Source organism: Nilaparvata lugens, chromosome 1 (genome assembly GCF_014356525.2).
Source record: "Nilaparvata lugens isolate BPH chromosome 1, ASM1435652v1, whole genome shotgun sequence".
NCBI lineage: Eukaryota > Metazoa > Arthropoda > Insecta > Hemiptera > Delphacidae > Nilaparvata > Nilaparvata lugens.
The window spans coordinates 47,221,925-47,229,986 of NC_052504.1; positions in this window are offsets into that span (position 1 = coordinate 47,221,925).

Consider the following 8,062-nt stretch of genomic DNA (forward strand, 5'->3'; position numbering starts at 1 on the left):
AGCATTACAATCATATGTTTTCAGTTTGATTGGTTCTATGTCAAGAATGTAAGATTTGGTGAGAATGACTCAATTTATATCAATATAGATCAGAAGACAACTTTGATTCACTATTATTCTTCCAAAAGAATATTCAACTGTGCTGAATACACACATCATAAAGAGTTTTAAAAGCAAAAGATGGGATTTGAATGTTACTGCTGACATGTATTCTTGAAAGATGGTAAAATCTCATCCTAGTTGTCAAGTACATCTAGAATTTATGACAGTAAGAAGTTAGTTTCACTTAAATCTGGCAGAAGTTCGTTTCACTTAAATCTGTCAGTAGATTGCCTCTCTCTCTCTCACACATATCTCTCTCTGCTATAAATCATCATCAAATAGAGCATGACTAAATGTAATTGAGCTTGACTGAATGTAATTGGGCATGACTATTTATAAATGAAATAGAGCATAACATAAAGAGAGAGAGAGAGAGAGAGAGCATCATCGTTATCATCTTCTTCCTCCTCTCCTTCTTCTTCCACCTCTCCTTCTTCTTCTTCCTCCTCTCCTTCTTCTTCATCTTCTCCTTCTTCTAGAGAGAGAGAGAGAGTGAGAGGTTCTTCTTCTTCTAAGGAGTGGGGGAGTGGGCAGGGGAGGTGCGGAATGAGCGGGGAAGGTGGGGGTATGTAGGATGGGTGCGGGGGGAGAGCGGAGGGGGGGAAGTCATAAAAAAGTCTCGCAAAAATGGCATTATCTGTCTACTGTATAATATGTATACATAGTGCCAGCATTGCCAATAAGTTTAGTGGTTAGTTTTTTTTTGTTTCTCATTTTACATGTGGGAAAGGTTCCCAAGTTGCTTGGTTTCTTGTTTTTATGAATAGTGGTTCTATATATAGTCATCATTTCTCGTCCCATCCTCTCCTTTCCGTGGGCCTCCTACTCCTTTTGTATAAGTCTCCTCAATGGCCCCTGAGGAGTGAAGATATTTTCCTTTTTTTTCTTGTTTCCCTAGTAGGGTTCATTATAGGTGGTTTTTGTTTTTTTTTGTTATTGGAAGTTCTTCCAAGGTGGGCGGAATGTTTGGACGTTATATCAATGTTGCTTTGTTTTCTGGTGTTGTGTGGTGGAGGGGGCAATTGAAGGGTGATGCACTTAGCATAATCGCCACCAGTTGCCGATTGACAGCCAATCGAACAGCTCACTTCTCGTAATGTCGATTTTTGCAAAGTGATCTATTGATTATTTATTGTGATTTATTACAAGTGTCGTCTTGTCTCGTATCGTGATCTGAACCCGGGATCCTAGAAGCAAGGAGGATTTGGACATGAAGGTAGGCCTATGTTATTGTGCACTTAGCCATTTAAATTGTTCAACTTGCTACCCGATGCCAGACAACCCCAAAAAGTCCACAAACCAGAGTGCTGTTTGAGCCAGCCTCTGTCGAATAAACAATCATATTTTATTAGCTTCAACTATGATTCGATCTATCCAATATTATTTTGAAGATAAAAAACTTAGGGCCAGTTATAAATGAAAAAAAATCTTCATTATTTCAATTCAATTAATTCCATATTGGTTTAGAAAATTACTTGGACTGTACTAGTATTGCAGTAGTCAAAGTTCTATTGTTCTAATTGTGATTTATTCACATTTGAGGATGGATCCAGGTTTCTCACAGCCTGTGCTTGTGTGATTATTTTCAGTGGCTAAATTTTCTCTCCAAATATCAATTCTATTGAGAAAATCAATAAATGATTATTCGTCATCATTTTTATATTGGAGTGAACAGTGGGAAATGGCATTTATCCTATGTTGAAGTACTGCCAGTTCAATCTGAATTTCAGTACTACGTGACTGTTGAGCTGTCATCACCTAAGATAAGATAAAACAATCAACTTATTTTGTCTATATCTCAGATTATTCTCGTGAGATCTTGCAAATTCATTATATTCAAGTCAATAATTCCGGATTATTCTTGTTTTCTCCAGTTTATTGAAGCTTCTCTGGTTCACCACAGTCAGTCTGTTCTTAGCTCCCGACTGAGTAACATCAGGCAGCTCTGCTCTTCTTGAACAATACCTCTGACTGTGTCATCTCTGGTTATTCAGTATAGTTCCCTATTTCTGACTAATAGTCCACTCCAGTTTGTTTTTTATTCATTTTCTAAATTTATTTTTCAACGTTCCTGCTTTTATTTGACTTGTGATTTTTTCTTTAGTAGTGCATTTCATCATAGTAGGTGTCCCCTTCCCCAGTGCCTTCTCATTTCTTCCACCGTTTTATTGTTGTATATTCCTTTGGTCCTTCATCTCTATTCTCAGAAGGATGCCATCTTACCGCACCTCCTTCACCGACAAGGTCCTTCGCGAGTTGGAGCGACTCTCTCTCAGTGATAAAGGGAGATTCCAGCCTTTCCAGGCCCTTTGTACCCGGCATGCGGGGTGCACCCCAGAGGGACTACAGGATGTGTTACGAAACATGAGGAGAGACACCCTCCTGGATATCCCCCTGGTGTGGCAAGGAGGCATCGCTCTTGCCATGGTCAATAGGAAGGAGGACACCACTATCCTTGACCCGGGGCACCGAACTACACCTGAAGATTTTGATGCTGTCCATGCTCTCACATCGAAATATTGCCAGGTGAAGAGGCTGCAGCACATCCAGGCATAGAATGTGCAGTGTTTTCGCCATGCTCGTGAGGGGCTGACCCGGTGGCAATCTGTGAGGCTGACTAGACCCTGGTACATCGTCGTGAGGACCAGGAAAGGTAAGAGGACCTCGAGTAAGGCTCAGGGAGTGCTTGAGGTTAGGGATCCGGTGACCAACAGTGACACTGAGTGTAAGGGACCTCCTACCTTGCTGTTTCCAACAGGAAAAGCAAGAGGACCTCAAGAAAGGCTTGGGAAGGCCTTTCTCGACCTCGAGACGTGATCCTGGCTGCAGGAAATAGCTGGTGCCCGACGCTAGGGACCCGGTGACCAGTAGTGATGCCCGGTGCAAGGGCTCCCATACCTTGCTATTTCGTCCTAGAATAGCAAGAGGACCTCGAGGAAGGCTTGGGAAGGCCTTACTCGACCTCGAGACGTGATCCTGGCCGCAGGAAATAGCTGATGCCTGAGGTTAGGGACCCGGTGACCATCTACGGCATCCAGTTCCGAGGCTCTTAATCCCTGCTATTTCGGATCCTAATAGCAGGAGGACATCCAGTGGCAATCAGGAATGTTCCTCCCGTACCAGGGACCTCCCTCACAGCAGACACCAGATCGTTCCTATTCCTCTCACTCCATGCCGCACCTTGTTAGGCAGTGCGAAAGCATGGCCCCTTTTACCTAAAAGAGGGAAGCATTTCTCCTAAGTACTCAAGACCCTGTTCCAACCCCCGACTCGAACAAGGGTGGTTGATGGTCGCCCCACCAAGCCTCTCATCCCCTGCTGTAGCCCACCCCAGATGCCAACTGAGTCTAGCCGGCCCAGAGCGACACTGGGGATTCTGATAGAAGAAGGTGTGGGCAAAAATCTATTCAGATTATATTCATCCTGAAATGGAAGATGGAATGAATATGGAATTCTGTGTGATTCATCATACATCGCATATTTCCTTGACCATCTATTGACAATTAACAACTATGAAAACATTGAATTCATTCCTGAAACACTGATTTAACCTATATATTTTTATTTTTCTCAATTTAATACTTTACTGATAGATATTACTACTAATTGATTGAGTAGAATATGTTTTCGGGATAATGCTGCATGACTGAGCATATAGGGATAGGAAGTCCGTATTGAGATGTAAATAAAAACATTGATTTTCAGATGAATTTCATGATTCACCAAATAAAGTCAAGTGTGACATGGGGTACATTGACCTGTTGGCGGTACAAAGTTCACCAGGTAGGCTAGTTGTGAATAAAGCTTTATTATTAAATTTATAGTCAACGCTGAATAAAGACAGTCTCAATCACCAGGAATACTATGAGGGACCAGTAAACCATTAATTTTGAGTATTTCAATCACTTTCACTATGGACACTGGATAGATTATGGACAATCAATGAATCAATATGTTTTAGTAATTCAATTAAATTCAAAAATATGTATGAAATTTATTAGCTACAGAATAAAAAACTTTTGATTGCAGTGACCCCAACTGCTACATAAGGAATTACTCACATCTCTCATCAACTCGTACTTTTTATTCACACAATATTTTAAAAAAATATAAGTTATATTGAATAAACTCACGGCTAAGGTTTGCCTTTTTCTGGCCATGCTACAAATGAATGTAGGTATATGTGCGACATTTTTTTTGTAATCTTGTTGTCTATTAAGAAAGTTTTAAAAGTGATTTTTGATGGCAATAGAATTTGAATTTGAAAAAAAGAATTATCATCAAACTCCTAACCAAAGAAAATCTCTGTGCTCTGTTCTAATTGGAATGTGTATGAGACTCCATACAGCTGATAGAAGGGCGCGAACCGAACTGGCCAAGAATACAACAATGAAACACACATGTGTCTCGATTTACAAAAAATTAATTCGATCAGCTGATTGATAAGATTATTTTAAGCTTTCCAATGATTACAACATATATTAGAATATGATGTGTCAATTATCTCAGTTTCATATGGCATTCACCTTACCATGTCCATAACCTTACTTAAATAGGATCATTTTTCATCCTTTGAAATCCTTAGAGGCAAAATATCTCAAAATCTGTTCTTAGTGCGCGTCTAGCATGTTTGAAGAATATTTGTGCAAAGTTTTAAGTCTGTAGGACAATCAGTTTTAGCTGTAGCGTGATTTTACATAAAAATTTTCGAAAAAAGCCCTCTCCTGAACACCCCTGTGCTCCTGATCGGAATTTTCCTGCACAGATCTGATTATTTTTCGTAGCTGAACAAAAAAGTTCCTCATGACTTTGCTGTGAAATGAGCGGTTATAAAATACAACATTTTTGGGGGGCCCCAGCTCCCTCAGGGGGGCGAATTTCTGAAAATCCTTTCTTAGTGGATGTTTTGAGGTTACCATAAACAATTGTGCAAAATTTCAAGTTTTTAGGCTCAGTAATTTGGGCTGAGGTGTGATTTCAGTCTGTCGGGGCTTAGCCTTTTATAGATAGGATCATAAATTCTGAGTAGATTGTAGATTTTTGCCCACACCTGTCTCTATCAGAGTTCCCAGTGTCGCTCTGGGCCGGCTAAACTCAGTCGGCGACTAGGGAGGGCCGCGGCAGGGGACGGGAGTCTTGGTGGGGCGTCCGTCAACCACCCTCGTTCGAGTTGGGGGTTGAAACAGGGTTTTGAGTGTTTTGGAGAAATGTTCCCCTCTTTTAGGAAAGAGGGGCCGTGCTTTCACACTGCCAAACAGGGTTGGTCGCGGAATGAAGGAATAGGAACCTTGCGCTGTTAGTCGTGAGAAAGGGCTTCGTGTCGGGACTAAGTCTTAGTCCTTGGGCACCGGGTGTCTTCCCGTTGGTCGCAGAGCTCTGGTAAAGGCCTTCCCTAGCCTTCCCAGAGGTCCTCTTTCGGTTCCGCACTGGATAAGTGCACTGCCGTGCGTGCACGCGGGTGTCGATTTTCACTCTGTGCTCCTGCAGGAACTCCATGCCGAATAAAAATTCGGGGGATAATCCTTCCATGATCGTCATCACTGTGGGAAGAATTTCTTGGCCGATTTTCAGGTTGATCTCCACCTTTCCATACAGCCGCGCCGCGGTTCCATTTGCCAGAATCGCGCCTCTCTCCGTCGGAGTTCTCCTTGCACATCCAGCTGCCTCTAAGCTCGCAAACGTTGCCAAGCTTAAGTAGTTGGACTCAGCTCCTGTATCGAGTAGTGCTCGATACTGGTGGCCAGCTACCTCGACTGTGGTATACAGTCTGTTGTCAAACTGCGACTCCGGTTCCAATTGGAACTGATCCTAGTTCTCACCACTGCGGCTTTGTCTGTCGCCCTCTTCTGATCCTTCTCACAGGTGCAACTGGGACGAGGTTTCCTACAGCCCATGCAGAGAGAAATCTCAGGGCATTCCGACCTCCAGTGACCCGCTTTCTTGCAATGCCAGCAGGTAGGTCCTACTGGAGTCGACTCCACTCGCCGTTGTGAAGTTGTAGGCTCTGGCTCGGGGCGCGCTTTCACAGGTTTACAAACCTCTTCCTGTTTCACAGCCCTCTGCTCTGCTGAGCACTTTTCTCCTCCGATTTTATCCTCTCATACTGCCTGGCCAGCCTGAGTAGATCGTCCACCGAATAGTCTTCGGCTTCCCTAATGTACAGCTTGTACCGGGGTAGAAGATTCTTATACAGCCTCTGTAGCTGGTGGTTGATTGAAAAATCTCCTCTTCTCCTCATGAGAGTCTGAAGTTCTTCTACGTAGTCGTCGATAGCCTCGCCTTCACGCTGCCGTCGACCCAGGATTTGAGCATCCAGGTCTTCCTCGTAGGTTGCTGGATAATAACGAGACCGAAAGTCCCTTACAAAATCGTTCCAATGCTGCCAGAACCCTCTTCGGTTCCGCATCCATAAGGAACACCTTCCCGCTAGCATTTCTGGTAGCGCCGGGAACAACTGCTCCCCTGTCAGCCCGTAGGCTTGTTGTAACTCCTCAAGACGCTCTAGAAAGCTAGGAGCGTCTCCGTTGCCATCATATGACAACCTCCATCCTCGCACCTTATCGCACACTGTCCCTGGGTCCATGAATGGTGTGTGATGGGCTGCAGCTCGGATCGGTGAGTGCGGTGCCTGTCGTGGCCTGTACTGGTGAGCCGATGACTCCTCTGGTCTCACTAATGCAGGTCTTGCATGATACAGTGGGCCAGCGTCCACATGCGCCGACATTGACCTTGGTGGCGCTGGTTGTATCACAGTCTCTTCAGCGGGAGGCAGCGGTAGCATCGTGAGGCATCGCTGCCACTGCTCCGCTAACGCTCTCTGCAACTCGGAACAGGTGCCGTCTGTGGGCACCGAGTCTAGGAGTAATTCGACCGCTTCTCTGCTCCGCAATCGATACACCCATGAATGGCATGATTCGCCATCGGAAGCTGGTGACGCCTCCTCAGGCAGCTTTCCGAGTCTAGAAGACTCCTGATGATCCTCCTCTACAGGAGGCCACAGAGACGTTGCTCCTTCCGCCTCATGGTAGCTTGTGCTAGCTCCATTGGTAGCCTGGTTCAGGTTGCTGGCTTCCTCTGCCGTCTTCCTGTGATGGTCCACAAGAACCTTCCTTAGCTCCGCCATTGTACCTGTTGTAGGTAGCCCTGCTGCTGTTGCTAGGTCCACTGCTTCTTTTCGGTGGAGTTTGTAAATCCAGGACACTCCTGGATCGCTGCTATCCTCTCGCGCCTCCTGGTCTTCTCCGGCGCGATTACATTTCTCCTCTGCACTCATTGCTGCTTTTCTCCTCCTGCCTTGGGCCCCACGTTCGTCTGCCAATCTTCTGAGTAGATTTTTGCCCACACCTGTCTCTATCAGAGTTCCCAGTGTCGCTCTGGGCCGGCTAAACTCAGTCGGCGACTGGGGAGGGCCGCGGCAGGGGATGGGAGTCTTGGTGGGGCATCCGTCAACCACCCTCGTTCAAGTTGGGGGTTGAAACAGGGTTTTGAGTGTTTTGGAGAAATGTTTCCCTCTTTTAGGAAAGAGGGGCCGTGCTTTCGCACTGCCAAACAGGGTTGGTCACGGAATGAAGGGAATAGGAACCTTGCGGTGTTAGTTGTGAGAGAGGGCTTCGTGTCGGGACTAAGTCTTAGTCCTTGGGCACCGGGTGTCTTCCCGGGGTCCGGGTTGGTCGCGGAGCTCTGGTAAAGGCCTTCCCTAGCCTTCCCAGAGGTCCTCTTTCGGTTCCGCACTGGATAAGTGCGCTGCGGCGGCTCGCGCTCAGGACTTTCCTAAGTCCTACTTGCCGGGCACCAGCTGTCCTCCTGGGGTCCGGATCGCTCGCGGAGTCGCGAGAAAGGTTTTTCCACACCTTCCTTGAGGTCCTTTCTCGATCCCGCACTGGATTAGTGCGCTGCGGCGGCTCGCGCTCTGGACTTTTCTAAGTCCTACTTGCCGGACACCAGCTGTCCTCCTGGGGTC